The sequence below is a fragment of the Armigeres subalbatus genome, chromosome 2, assembly GCF_024139115.2.
Source record: "Armigeres subalbatus isolate Guangzhou_Male chromosome 2, GZ_Asu_2, whole genome shotgun sequence".
In the NCBI taxonomy this organism is placed as follows: Eukaryota; Metazoa; Arthropoda; class Insecta; order Diptera; family Culicidae; genus Armigeres; species Armigeres subalbatus.
Genome location: NC_085140.1, coordinates 147,518,681 through 147,534,039, shown reverse-complemented (window position 1 = coordinate 147,534,039; position 15,359 = coordinate 147,518,681). Strand labels below are relative to the sequence as shown.

Sequence of the window (15,359 nt, the reverse complement as noted above, 5' to 3'; positions counted from 1 at the left end):
AAACCAAATTTGGAACACACATTCTTTATCTCAAAAATACGATGATATGTCGGGTTCTTTAATCTTGTGGGGTGTGGGGAGGGGTTTTATTTGGAAATGAACAATTCAGTTTACCATCTGAAACCCTTGACAAATTTTCGCCAAATTTGGAACACATATGCCCTAATGAAATAGTTATAGATATAGTGGGAGCATCATTAGAAAAAGGGGAGAGTGTTAGGGAGGGGTACTGTTTAGCTATCGATTAACTCCGTGTAACTCCTGAACCTCCGATTTCAACCAAATTCGGAACACGTATTCTTCATCTTGAGGAAACGATTATGAAGAGGGTGATGGTTCATTGCTGAAAAGGAGAGGTAGTTAGGAGAAATATTTAAAAACGTGGGGCCCTCCATAGCCGTGCGGTAAGACGCGCGCTTTATGCACACTAAGCTGCGAGGCGGCGCTGTCCCAGAGGGACAGAATTTAGAAGACGTACAATTCAGTATAACGTTTACGATGACATCGATCACATAATTCGATTCTGTTTAGAAAATTACGCCTCCAGAGAGCGACTATTGGATACCCTTGTAACCCGAGGTAAACAACCCTTCAGGAAAGTACGCGGTGTTTCGGGAGATCGTGATTAGAGATGTCGTAAAATCTCGATTAATCGATTAGTAACTAATCGATCACTCTCGATTCTTATCGATTATTGAATCGATTAATCGTTGGGTAGTAATCGATTCAAAATTAATCGATTATCACAACGATGAATCGATTAATCGAAGTAATTACTTAATTTGCGACATCCTTATGATGTCGTAAAATCCCGATTAATCGATTAGTAACTAATCGATTACTGTTGACTCTTCTCGATTATTGAATCGATTAGTCCTTGGGTAATAATCGATTCAAAATTAATCGATTATCACAACGATTAATCGAGATAATCGATTAATTTTCGACATCTCTAATCGTGATGTTGTCTACATGCAGGCTATTTATACTTTTCTTAGCTCATCCATCCAACGTCTAATACTTTTGTTTTTTCTCCGAGTTTTTTTTTTACATTCTTTTATCTCTATTCTATTGTTATATGTACCATGAAGATCTGACCATTCGGAAGATGCCAATTTTGACGTAAGTTATTTTGTGTTAAAAACGACAGCTTAGTACGGGCCTGGCCTTTCCAAGCATAAAACAGCAACAAAACCAAATAAGAATCATGAGAGAAAATTACACTTGACTGCTACTGGTGCCATCCATGCGAATTAATTTGTGCAGCGTACCCCTCTGACACGAGCTCGTGATTCGTCAGCTGTCGATAAGCGATTAATTTGCACTTTGAACAAAATTCGTCTCGGTTCATCCTTTCCTTGTATAGAACGGTGGTTCCGAAAAGAACCGATTAGCAACAAATAGTGCACCTTTCGAATAACTAACAGTAATTACTCAAAAGTTTGGATATGCAAGAATATTGTGGATAGAGAGCTGCATCCACTGATGATTGCTAATCGATGGTACTTCAGAAATGACGGGAAATGTCATTTCGATGTCATGGGACAGATTTGTTAATAACTTTTTTCGCAAGTAATTTATAATTGTGTTTTATTAAAACATGTAGCCCTTAAAGGATCCTAAAACTTTTTCTAATAGGTCATTGCTCTGAAATTAGCGGAGTGAGAGCCGAATTAGTGTCAAAAGCAGAGCATAAAATATTCATCTGCATGAAGCAACTTCAGTCCGAATTTTGTCAAACATCGCATGATTATTCAAAACATAGAATGACATAGTCAAACGACTGCTCCACCAATTCATTCATTCGACTGTCACTGGGCTTATGTGCAGAAAAAAACAAAATTAGTATTGTTTATATTGATGTTTACCGTTGAAAGGGCCTCGCGGATGCAAATCGGATTCAGTTCTGTGTGATAAATTACTTTCCTCAACATGGGCGTAGCCAGGATTTCGAGAAGATGGGCCAACTTTTTTTGTCTTCTAAATCGTAGTTTTATAGTAGTTTTATAAAAACACATGAATACTAACACATGAAACCAAATCGAAACAATAATGATTAAAACAATAATGGATTTGAAAATGCGTGATTTATTGCTCAAAAGATATTTTCAAATAAAGTGAGAAAAGTATTAATGAACTTAGTATTCAGAAAGAATATAAAATCGGCTATAACATAACAATTATTATAAAAATCCTGCATTCTTCCATAAGTTTAAGAAAACTAGAACCATACATCTGAATTTCTAAGCAAATCCTCTCTGAAATAATATTTATTATAAAATAGGCAGAAAAATCAATATGCAAGCTTTCTCCAGGAATTCCTTCGACAATTGCTCCTGGCATTCTATCCGAAATTCTATCAGGGATTCTTTAGGAATGCCTCCAGCAACTTCTTCGGCAGTGTCTTCAGGAATTCCACCATAAATTTTGCCGGGAATTTATCCGCAAATTCCACCACTATTTACTCCAAGAAAATCTTCACGAACTTCTTTATAAGTTCTGCAGAATTCTCTGCAATAATTCAAATAATTTCGTGCTGTTTCCCATAATTTTTAAGAATAAGAATATTCCGTGGAAATTTCACAGAATTTCTGAGAATTTCACGAAAAATCTTCGAATTTCTTGTGTAAATTCCATAAAATTTTCCGTGAATTGTTTCGAATAACTTCTTCTAATTTCAAAGAATTTCTCCAGGAATTCCACCGGAAATTTATACAGAAATTATACCGAAAATGAAATCAACAATGGAATTTTCGGAGGAATTTCCAGATTAATTCGCAATGAAATCCTGAAAGAATTCCGGTGGAAACTTCAAGATTTCCACTGGGAGATCCTCCAGGAGTTACTCCGAAAATTCCTCCTGGAATTCTTCCAGGAGTTCCACCGGCATTTCCACCAAGAATTTCTCTAGGATTTCCTTCGAGAAGTATTCCGGTAGTTCTTTCGGCAGTTCCTCTGAAAATTCTTCCGGGAATTTCAGCAGAATTGGAATTTATTTAGGCTTCTTCTTCTGGTAGTTTCCCCGGGGTTCCTTTGAAAATTATCCCGAGAGTTTCTTCAGAAATTCTTCCAGAAAATTCCTTCGAGGGTTCCTCCAGGAATTCCACCTGAAATTCATCCGGAAGTTTCTCCGGAAATTTCTCCAGGAGTTCCACCAGAAGCTATTCCAGGAAATTATTCAGGCTTTTTCCCTCCTTTCCTCCAGAAAATCCTCGGAGAATTTCTCTGGGAGTTCTTACAGGAGCTCCTCCAGGAGATCCACCAGCAGTTTCTACGAGAATCCCTCCGGGAGTCTCACCGGCAGTCTCTCAAGGTGTTTCTGTGAAAAGCAACTCACGGCAGAACTCCCAGAGCAATTTTTGGAGGAACTCCCGGGGATTTTCTATAGGAATTCCCGGAGAAATTATCAGAGGAATTTTCGGAGGAACAGCCGGTGGAACTTCTAGAGAATTTTCTTGAAGAACTACAGGAAGAATTTCCGGAGGAAATCCTGGAGAAACTCTCGTAAGAGTTCTAGGATGAACTCCCAAAGGAACTTCCGTAAGAATTCCAGGAGGAACTCCTGGAAAAATTCTTAAAAGAACCTCCCGGAGGAATTCCCGTAAGAACTCCCAGAGAAATTCTCCGAGGATTTTCTGGAGGAATTTGTAGATAAATGACTAAAGAAATCCTAAATGAACTCCTGGAAGAAAACCTGATTGAATTCCCAAAAGAACTACTGGTGGAACTTCAGAGGAACATCCGGTGGAATACCCTAGAGGAAGAGGAAAAATATTTCTGAAGGAAACTTCCAAAATCCCATTTCCCGTGAAATTCCTGCCAAATATCGTCCAGGAATTCCCTGTGAAGTATTACCGGAGAATTTCTTGGAAAAACTCCTGGAAGAACTCCCGGAGGAACTCCCACAAGCACGAATTCCCACATGGAAGTCCTGAAATAATTCTTAGAGAAGTTCCTAAAGGAATTTCCGAAAAAATGATGATGATGAAATCCTGAAAGTATTCCCAGATGAATTGCTGAAGAAAATCTCTGCGGATTGTTTCGAAGAAATTTCTGGAATAACTCTTGGCAGATATCCGAGTAAATTCCGAGTGAAGTCCGGAAGGAATTCTAGTACACTTCCGCGGAAAATCTCCCGGAGAAATTCCTGAAGGAATTCCTGGAGAAGTACCTGAAGAAACCCCGAAAAATACCTGTAAGAATATCTGGGAAATACTTGGACGAATTCCAGGAGAAATTCATGAAGATATTTCTAGAGGATTTCTTGAAGGATATTCTGAAGTAAATGCGAAAAGAATTCTAGATTGGAATGCTATATGATTTCGCTATTGAATGTTTGGAGGTATTCCCGGAAAATTTCTTGGAAGTAATCCCGGAGGAATTAAAGGAAGAGTTCCGAGAGGAATGCCCGGAGAAGTTCCTAGAAGAATTTCCGAAGGAATTTCTTATATATTTCAGAGTTGGTAAAATCATTCATAAAACTCAATCATTGAGCGCTCCCGCGCGAACTAACTCGTATGCGATTTTAAATTAATGCATCACGTCTGAGTTTCTCATGCTAAAACGGATCATTTCACTCATTGTAACGATTTTGTCAACAAAATATTAAATTTGCGCATCTTTAATATGTGTCAAGATTTGTTCATCACGACACACTGTGAATTGCGCATCTAAATGTAATACATTCGCTACAATACGCTGCATCAAGCCTTCTCACACAAAGCAAAGCGAACGATCGGTACCTAGCGAGGGTATAAAAGAAGCCTCCATGCATCGAATCGGGGCATCATCTCATCAGTTCGAAACAGCAACACGTACGGACGTGTTTTTGCTCGCGCATTTTTCTAAGTGTTTTTTTCTCGTTCGTTCGCTGTTTACGTTTCGCTTCGTCACGTTGGCGTTATTTTCTCCCGGACCCGTCATGGGAAACTCGGTGGCCGATTCGGTCGTGGGAAAAGTGCCTAAGCGCACTGCTCTTGGAGGCGCAGGTAACCCTCCAAGCAGCTTTGCAGAGCAACGTGTTCTCGCCGTTGCCGCTTGATGACGCCGGCAATCCGCCGAAAAGAGGAAGAAGCAGCAATCGCAGCTGCCGCAGGTGCAACCGGAGCGGAAGGAGAAGTGCCCGCCCGTGTTTGTGAAGGGCGATCCGCCGGATTTACGCCCAAAATTCGCCAGCTGATCGCTAAGGGGCTGAAATGTACTTTTCGGCTCTGCAGCGAGGGCGTGAAAGTGATGCCGGCCAACCGGGACCATCATCAATCCGTCGTGGAGTTCCTCGAGGTCCACAAGTATGAGTACTACACTCATGACCATCCCGGCACGAAGCCGCTCAAGGCTTTGCTGCGAGGACTTCACGACATGAAGGAGGAAGAGCTCCAAGCAGAGCTTGAAAGTTGCGGACTGAAGCCAGTAGCCGTCCACAAGATCGCTCGTCACGACAAGGCGAGGAAATATCGCGACCAGCTTTACCTGATCCATCTGGAGCACGGCTCCACTACCTGGAAGGACCTGAAGCTGGTTGGCGTTATAAATTACACCGTCGTTGACTGGGAGCGATATCGGCCAGTGCACCGCGATGTAACGCAATGCACCAACTGCTTCAATTTCGGGCACGGCACCAGGAACTGCCGCATGAAGCCGCGCTGCAACAAGTGTGGCGAACCCCATCCGACTGACGAGTGCGACAAAATGGAGGTGGCAGATCCCAAGTGCGCCAACTGTGGCGACAAACATCAGGCCACCACAAAGGGCTGCCCAAAGCGAGCCGAGTTCCTGGAAATCCGGAAGAAGGCTTCCACCAGGACCATGCCGAAGAAGAACCGTGTTCCTGTAATCAACGAGGTGAACTTTCCAGCCATCCCTGCTCCCCGTCGTGTGATTCCAATACTCCCACCGCTACAGCCGCACAAGCGACTGGCAGCGGCAGCTGCATCGGTCCAAGCTCCAACATCGTCGGCACCATCCACCAGCGAATGGCCCCGCTCCCTCCTCCTGGGTTCCGTCGGCAGTCGGAGAACGAAGCCGTCCCACCGGAGGAATCTGCCCCGCTGTACACTCCGGAGCAACTGATGCCGATCTTCGCGCAGCTCGCCACTCGACTGCGCGGCTGCAAACCCGATTCGACCAGGTCTTCACACTTGGCATGTTCATCATTGAAAATGGCTGCTAGGGTGGGCCTGGTCAACTGGAACGCTTGCTCGCTAAAGAGCAAAACAATCGAGCTGAAGGATTTCCTTGAGGAGAAGGAAATAGACGTGGCATTCATCACCGAAACGCACCTAAAACCGGAGGTGAACATCAACATCCCGGACTTCCGCATCGTGCGACTCGACCGGCCGACCAGGGGAGGTGGTGTGGCCATCGCTCTTCGCTACAACATCAACTGTCGTCTGCTTCCAAGCTTCCAGCTCAGTGTCATCGAGGCCATCGGTGTCGAAATCACCACTTCGGTCGGCACAATCGCGCTCATCGCGGCGTACTGTCCAACGCAAGCCAAAGCCGGCGATGGATCATCGGCTGCCCTTCGGAGGGACATCGTCAAGCTGACGCGGAGGCAAGGCCAGTATATCATTGCCGGCGACTTGAATGCCAAACATCAAGCCTGGGGCAACAGTCGCGGCAATCGAAACGGCACCATCTGGAGCAACGACATGGAGGAAGGCCACTACACGATCCTGAGCCCGGATTCCCCACTCGGCTGAGTCGGTCCGGTGCCCACGCAACGCTCGACCTCTACGTAACAAACCTGAGTGACCACGTCTCGCAGCCGGTTGTATACCAGGAGCTCAGTTCGGATCACTATCCGGTGGTGGCGGAACTGGGCTCCTCGGTCAATCGGCACCAGCAGTTACGGCGGAACTACCACCGAGTGAACTGGCAGCGTTTCCAGCAGTGCGTCGATAACACCGTCGACTACGAGGTGCGTCCGGAGACGCCGGAAAGTATCGACCGCCAGCTGTGCGCTATCGAGGAGGCGATCACGGCGGCCCGAGAGCAACACGTACCGACGGCTCGGCAGGTAAGCAACTCCTTAAACATCGATACACTCACCAAAGATTTGATTCGATTGCGGAATGTCACTCGCAGGCAGTTTCAGCGTACTGGACTGCCTGAGCTTAAGGCACGCTGCAATCGAATCACAAAATTATAAAGGCCAGAATGGTGGACCTCAAAAATAACGACTTCTCGAATAAGATCCGCACTCTCCCAGATTATGCTAAGCCGTTCTGGAAAATGACCAAAATTCTAAAATCCAAGCCTCGGCCCATTCCACCTTTGATCCCACTAGACAATAATGGCTCTAAGGATCGCTTGATAACTCCTGCAGAGAAGGTCGCTGAAATAGGTCGTCACTTCGTCAGCTCACACAATCTTGGACAGAACATCGTCAGTCCACACGAAGCAGCCGTCAACGAGCATGCTAACAACATCCATTTGATTCCCAACGACTTCTCGGAGGAGTTGGAGATCTCAACTGACGAATTGACGGCCTATATCAAATCGTCGAAGAACATGAAGGCCCCAGGCTTCGACAGCATCCTGAATCTCGAGCTCAAACACATGAGTGCTCCGTTCTTTGAGCACCTCTCGCTGATCTTAATCAGTGTCTCCGGCTTAGCTACTTCCCATCGTCCTGGAAGTCAGCGAAAGTCATCCCCATCCGGAAGCCTGGGAAGGATCCTTCCTCCCCAAAAGTTATCGACCCATCAGCCTTCTCTCAGGGTTATCCAAGCTATTCGAAAAGCTATTCATCATCGGTTACTTGAGTCTGCCGAAAATCTCAACATCTTGCTCGAGGAACAGTTTGGTTTCCGACGCGGTCGGTCAACTGTACACCAACTGACCTGAGTTACCAACGTCCTCAGACGGAACAAGTTCGTCTCGAAAACATCCGCCATGGCCTTACTCGATGTCGAGAAGGCATTTGACAATGTATGGCATGATGGCCTGGTGTACAAACTACAACGCTACAATCTTCCCAGCTACCTGGTGAAAATCATCAACAATTACCTGTCGGCAAGGACATTCCGGGTCTCAATCAGCGGAGCGAGTTCCAATGCGCACAACATCGTCGCAGGCGTTCCCCAGGGCAGTATCCTCGGGCCCCTGCTTTTCAATCTGTTCACCTCCGACATGCCAGAACCTCCAGAAGGCGGCATTCTGTCTCTGTTCGCAGATGACACATCCATCGTCTACAACGGTAGAGTGATCAGAGCGCTAGTGGCAAAACTCCAACGAGGCCTGGATGCCCTGACAGAGTACCTCACCAGCTGGAAGATCTGTATCAACGCGGCGAAGACCCAGGTCATCATGGCCCCCCACGCCAAATCCCCTAAACTTGTTCCGCCTGGGGACTGTAAAATCATCCTCAATGGCACGACCGTGGAATGGGCCAATGAGGCCGGCTACCTTGGCTTGACCCTCGACAGCAAGCTTATTTTCAGGCAACAGGTTGACAAAACGGTGACAAAGTGTAACGTCTTGTTGAAACTACTGTACCCTTTGATCAACCGCCGGTCGTCATTGTCCCTGAAAATAAGCTTGCTGTCTACAAGCAAATCATCCTCCCTGTGATCGAATATGGCATGCCGGTCTGGGAGAGCTGCGCCAAAACCCACCACCTCAAACTTCAACGGGTCCAAAACAAATTCCTGAGAATGATCCTCAACACCTCCCAGGACAAGAACATCCGAGGTCCACCGTCTGGCCGGAATAAAACCTTACATGAACGCTTTGGTGAGTGTAAAGAAAAGTTTAGGGTCCGTTGCTTGCATTCGGATCAGGCTCCAATTAGGGCGCTAGTTCCAATCTAGGTTATCAAATTTCTTATTGTAAATATTAGTGTACATAGTAGTTAGGTTATCAAATTTAAAAAAACACACCAGCGCCTCCTAAAGGCCGTCATGATATATCATATTAACACTTAAATAACAATGTAAACATAAAAATTTAAAATTGAAGTTGGAGGGCCAAGCCGGCCGAGCACTGTACATGTAAAAAAAAAAATTGTAGAACAGAAAATGAAACAATAAAGAAGAATTTTACTACTACTAGAGATGTCGTCATTCCAGTTCGAGACAGCAACACGTACGGACGTGTTTTTTGCTCGCGCATTTTTTCGAAGTGTTTTTTCTCGTTCTTTCGCTGTTTACGTTTTCGCTTGTCGCGTTGGCGTTATTTTCTCCCGGACCCGTCATGGGAGACTCGGTGGCCGATTCGGTCGCTGGAAAAGTGCCTAAGCGCACTGCTCTTGGAGGCGCGGGTAACCTCCAAGCAGCTTTGCAGAGCAACGTGTTCTCGCCGTTGCCGCTTGATGACGCCGGCAATCCGCCGAAAAGAGGAAGAAGCAGCAATCGCAGCTGCCGCAGGTGCAACCGGAGCGGAAGGAAAAGTGCCCGCCCGTGTTTGTGAAGGGCGATCCGCCGGATTTACGCCCAAAATTCGCCAGCTGATCGCTAAGGGGCTGAAATGTACTTTTCGGCTCTGCAGCGAGGGCGTGAAAGTGATGCCGGCCAACAGGGACCATCATCAATCCGTCGTGGAGTTCCTCGAGGTCCACAAGTATGAGTACTACACTCATGACCATCCCGGCACGAAGCCGCTCAAGGCTTTGCTGCGAGGACTTCACGACATGAAGGAGGAAGAGCTCCAAGCAGAGCTTGAAAGTTGCGGACTGAAGCCAGTAGCCGTCCACAAGATCGCTCGTCACGACAAGGCGAGGAAATATCGCGACCAGCTTTACCTGATCCATCTGGAGCACGGCTCCACTACCTGGAAGGACCTGAAGCTGGTTGGCGTTATAAATTACACCGTCGTTGACTGGGAGCGATATCGGCCAGTGCACCGCGATGTCACGCAATGCACCAACTGCTTCAATTTCGGACACGGCACCAGAAACTGCCGCATGAAGCCGCGCTGCAACAAGTGTGGCGAACCCCATCCGACTGACGAGTGCGACAAAATGGAGGTGGCCGATCCCAAGTGCGCCAACTGTGGCGACAAACATCGGGCCACCACAAAGGGCTGCCCAAAGCGAGCCGAGTTCCTGGAAATCCGGAAGAAGGCTTCCACCAGGACCATTCCGAAGAAGAACCGTGTTCCTGTAATCAACGAGGTGAACTTTCCAGCTATCACGGCACCCCGTCGAATGATTCCACTACTCCCACCACTACAGCCGCACAAGCGACTGGCAGCGGCACCTGCATCGGTCCAAGCTCCAGCATCGTCGGCACCATCCACCAGCGAATGGCCCCGCTTCCTCCTCCTGGGTTCCGTCGGCAGTCGGAGAACGAAGCCGTCCCACCGGAAGAATCTGCCCCGCTGTACACTCCGGAGCAACTGATGCCGATCTTCGCGCAGCTCGCCACTCGACTGCGCGGCTGCAAAACCCGATTCGACCAGGTCTTCACACTTGGCATGTTCATCATTGAAAATGGCTGCTAGGGTGGGCCTGGTCAACTGGAACGCTTGCTCGCTAAAGAGCAAAACAATCGAGCTGAAGGATTTCCTTGAGGAGAAGGAAATAGACGTGGCGTTCATCACCGAAACGCACCTAAAACCGGAGGTGAACATCAACATCCCGGACTTCCGCATCGTGCGACTCGACCGGCCGACCAGGGGAGGTGGTGTGGCCATCGCTCTTCGCTACAACATCAACTGTCGTCTGCTTCCAAGCTTCCAGCTCAGTGTCATCGAGGCCATCGGTGTCGAAATCACCACTTCGATCGGCACAATCGCGCTCATCGCGGCGTACTGTCCAACGCAAGCCAAAGCCGGCGATGGATCATCGGCTGCCCTTCGGAGGACATCGTCAAGCTGACGCGGAGGCAAGGCCAGTATATCATTGCCGGCGACTTGAATGCCAAACATCAAGCCTGGGGCAACAGTCGCGGCAATCGAAACGGCACCATCTGGAGCAACGACATGGAGGAAGGCCACTACACGATCCTGAGCCCGGATTCCCCCACTCGGCTGAGTCGGTCCGGTGCCCACGCAACGCTCGACCTCTACGTAACAAACCTGAGTGACCACGTCTCGCAGCCGGTTGTATACCAGGAGCTCAGTTCGGATCACTATCCGGTGGTGGCGGAACTGGGCTCCTCGGTCAATCGGCACCAGCAGTTACGGCGGAACTACCACCGAGTGAACTGGCAGCGTTTCCAGCAGTGCGTCGATAACACCGTCGACTACGAGGTGCGTCCGGAGACGCCGGAAAGTATCGACCGCCAGCTGTGCGCTATCGAGGAGGCGATCACGGCGGCCCGAGAGCAACACGTACCGACGGCTCGGCAGGTAAGCAACTCCTTAAACATCGATACACTCACCAAAGATTTGATTCGATTGCGGAATGTCACTCGCAGGCAGTTTCAGCGTACTGGACTGCCTGAGCTTAAGGCACGCTGCAATCGAATCACAAAATTATCAAGGCCAGAATGGTGGACCTCAAAAATAACGACTTCTCGAATAAGATCCGCACTCTCCCAGATTATGCTAAGCCGTTCTGGAAAATGACCAAAATTCTAAAATCCAAGCCTCGGCCCATTCCACCTTTGATCCCACTAGACAATAATGGCTCTAAGGATCGCTTGATAACTCCTGCAGAGAAGGTCGCTGAAATAGGTCGTCACTTCGTCAGCTCACACAATCTTGGACAGAACATCGCCAGTCCACACGAAGCAGCCGTCAACGAGCATGCTAACAACATCCATTTGATTCCCAACGACTTCTCGGAGGAGTTGGAGATCTCAGCTGACGAATTGACGGCCTATATCAAATCGTCGAAGAACATGAAGGCCCCAGGCTTCGACAGTATCCTGAATCTCGAGCTCAAACACATGAGTGCTCCGTTCTTCGAGCACCTCTCGCTGATCTTTAATCAGTGTCTCCGGCTTAGCTACTTCCCATCGTCCTGGAAGTCAGCGAAAGTCATCCCCATCCGGAAGCCTGGGAAGGATCCTTCCTCCCCTAAAAGTTATCGACCCATCAGCCTTCTCTCAGGGTTATCCAAGCTATTCGAAAAAGCTATTCATCATCGGTTACTTGAGTCTGCCGAAAATCTCAACATCTTGCTCGAGGAACAGTTTGGTTTCCGACGCGGTCGGTCAACTGTACACCAACTGACCCGAGTTACCAACGTCCTCAGACGGAACAAGTTTGTCTCGAAAACATCCGCCATGGCCTTACTCGATGTCGAGAAGGCATTTGACAATGTATGGCATGATGGCCTGGTGTACAAACTACAACGCTACAATCTTCCCAGCTACCTGGTGAAAATCATCAACAATTACCTGTCGGCAAGGACATTCCGGGTCTCAATCAGCGGAGCGAGTTCCAATGCGCACAACATCGTCGCAGGCGTTCCCCAGGGCAGTATCCTCGGGCCCCTGCTTTTCAATCTGTTCACCTCCGACATGCCAGAACCTCCAGAAGGCGGCATTCTGTCTCTGTTCGCAGATGACACATCCATCGTCTACAACGGTAGAGTGATCAGAGCGCTAGTGGCAAAACTCCAACGAGGCCTGGATGCCCTGACAGAGTACCTCACCAGCTGGAAGATCTGTATCAACGCGGCGAAGACCCAGGTCATCATTTTCCCCCACTCCAAATCCCCTTAACTTGTTCCGCCTGGGGACTGTAAAATCATCCTCAATGGCACGACTGTGGAATGGGCCAATGAGGCCGACTACCTTGGCTTGACCCTCGACAGCAAGCTTTTTTTCAGGCAGCAGGTTGACAAAACGGTGACAAAGTGTAACGTCTTGTTGAAACTACTGTACCCTTTGATCAACCGCCGGTCGTCATTGTCCCTGAAAAATAAGCTTGCTGTCTACAAGCAAATCATCCTCCCTGTGATCGAATATGGCATGCCGGTCTGGGAGAGCTGCGCTAAAACCCACCACCTCAAACTTCAACGGGTTCAAAACAAATTCCTGAGGATGATCCTCAACACCCCTCCCAGGACAAGAACATCCGAGGTCCACCGTCTGGCCGGAATAAAAACCTTACATGAACGCTTTGGTGAGTGTAAAGAAAAGTTTAGGGTCCGTTGCTTGCATTCGGATCAGGCTCCAATTAGGGCGCTAGTTCCAATCTAGGTTATCAAATTTTTTATTGTAAATATTAGTGTACATAGTAGTTAGGTTATCAAATTTAAAAAAAAACACACCAGCGCCTCCTAAAGGCCGTCATGATATATCATATCTTAAAACTTAAATAACAATGTAAACATAAAAATTTAAAATTGAAGTTGGAGGGCCAAACCGGCCGAGCACTGTACATGTAAAAAAAAAAATAATTGTAGAACAGAAAATGAAACAATAAAGAAGAATTTTACTACTTTTACTCGAATCGGGGCTCAGTTCACTACAGTCGATGGGCGAAAGTCGACTATAAATAAGCATCCCGGGACAAGCAGCAAACTTTGGCTTTGGAGGAAGCCGTCGCCGGGATAGCAGCCAGCATCGTGCAGTTGCTGATGCGGCAAGCAGTCGTCGCGGGTGCTGTAGGTAGAAGCCTACCCATCGCTGGTGCCTTGCGGATGGATAGTCAACGAGTGAACTATGCAGACCAGACGGACAGTGGTTCGCCAGCACTTCCCCACCCACCACCATCGCTCAACGGTTGGGATTTGTAGTTGTTACTACAACCAACAACCAACATGTGGTGACGATGTGGGCGAGTGAGATCATACGCACCTTGTAACTGAAACCGACGTAAGTGTAGTGAAGATTTGCAAAGCATGTGACATTATCAATGACAGGCATTACTTTTCCGCAGCGCAAAGCGGTCGGTTTTTTTTAGTTCGGAATTTGGATCCGAAGTGAAAATGCTAGCTTTGTAAAATGTGAGGAAGTTTGATTCGGTTAATAAATTTCGTAATTAGTTTGAAGTTTTGTTGACAAATCGTTTAGTGTTGAAAGTGGATATGATTGAGCGGATTCCGCAATAACGGTTTTCGGACCACGATGTGGCCGACTAGCTAGCGGGCAACGAAATGAAATTTGGCAATCCTCTTTTAGGATTGGCGCTTAAGCCAGATTTTTAAGGCGTTTTTGTTCGGGATCATTTTACGTTGTTGTTTGTTTTAAATCCACCGAATAAAACCGTTACATCATTTGCTAAAAAATCATTTCCCTCCAAAAAGTGTTTATAATCAATTTGGGGGCAATTTATTGTTTACACACGCAAGAGTATCCATTGTTCTATGTGTTGAACATTAATTTACTGTTATTTTACGAGACCAAAGGAAAACCTATGATGATTCAACTCAGCCATGATTTTTCAGGTACTGAGTTGGGTGTGTTTCAACTCACGAGTGATTTGAATCGTTTATGAGTTTTTCCCAACACTGATAGATTTACAAGGGATTTACAATTATGGAGTTAAATCGGAGGATTTCCGTCATAAATTTTTGAAGAAACTTCTGGTAGAATTTTGAGAAGAAATTCCGTATGTATTCATGACGGAACTCTCGAATGCATGCCTGAAGGAAATGCCCGATTCTTCCTGAAGAGTGAATAGCCGAAGAAATATCTAGAAGTAAATCTTGGAGAGAGGAAAAGAAATCTTCAAGGAATTTCTCGTGAATTTCCTAAAAAAAATTTAGTGGGGGGTTTCTAGATAATGAGTCTTTTGAGTCAAAAGACATTGATGTCATGACAATTCGTGACATTTTTTTAAATCGTCCTCATGCCCCGCACTTTTTATTTAGAACAATTGTCTGCTTGACAAAGTTTTAGGATCCTTTAACATTACTTGTTAATCAAAAAATCCGAATTGTAAATAACTTTTGAAAAAGGTTATTAATAAATTAGTAATAACAGTCCCGTAATATTTTGTTGACATTTCCCATCACTGCTTCACTGCCGTAATCTGAAAAGTGACGTATACGCCATTTTCCAAAAATGGTGAGTGAAATGATCCGTTTTAGCATGAAAAACTCAGACGAGATGCATTATTTTAAAATCGCAAACAAGTTAGTTCGCTCGGGAGCGCTCAATGATTGAGTTTTATGAATGATTTTATCAACACTGAATAACAGCATGGAAAATAAATCACATTTGATATAGAATACCCTCTTTTATTGAGTGGAGGAATGATCGATGCGGATTATTAATACACTGCTACTTGTAAATTTGGGCATAACATTTGGTATTTTTTCACTGGCGCTGAGTGGGGGTTGGCAGAACCCCGACCAAATATAAAACAATCTGTCTATCGTATCTGTCTATCCCTCTCCGAGTTATGTCGATCGTAGGAAGGCCAACGGATAGGTATGCTTTGAGGGGGCACATGTCGTTCTTTATTATACTGCCCAGAAATTCATAACAGTCACATGCTTGCTTGATTTTCTCTCTTCA

At 46.5% G+C, this 15,359-nt stretch overlaps 1 protein-coding gene across 5 annotated transcripts in view; it reads right to left on the bottom strand.

Moving 5' to 3' along the window:
- LOC134210979 (uncharacterized) overlaps positions 1-15,359 on the bottom strand; it is a 331,489-nt gene that overhangs the window by 53,036 nt on the left and 263,094 nt on the right. The window lies entirely within an intron of this gene.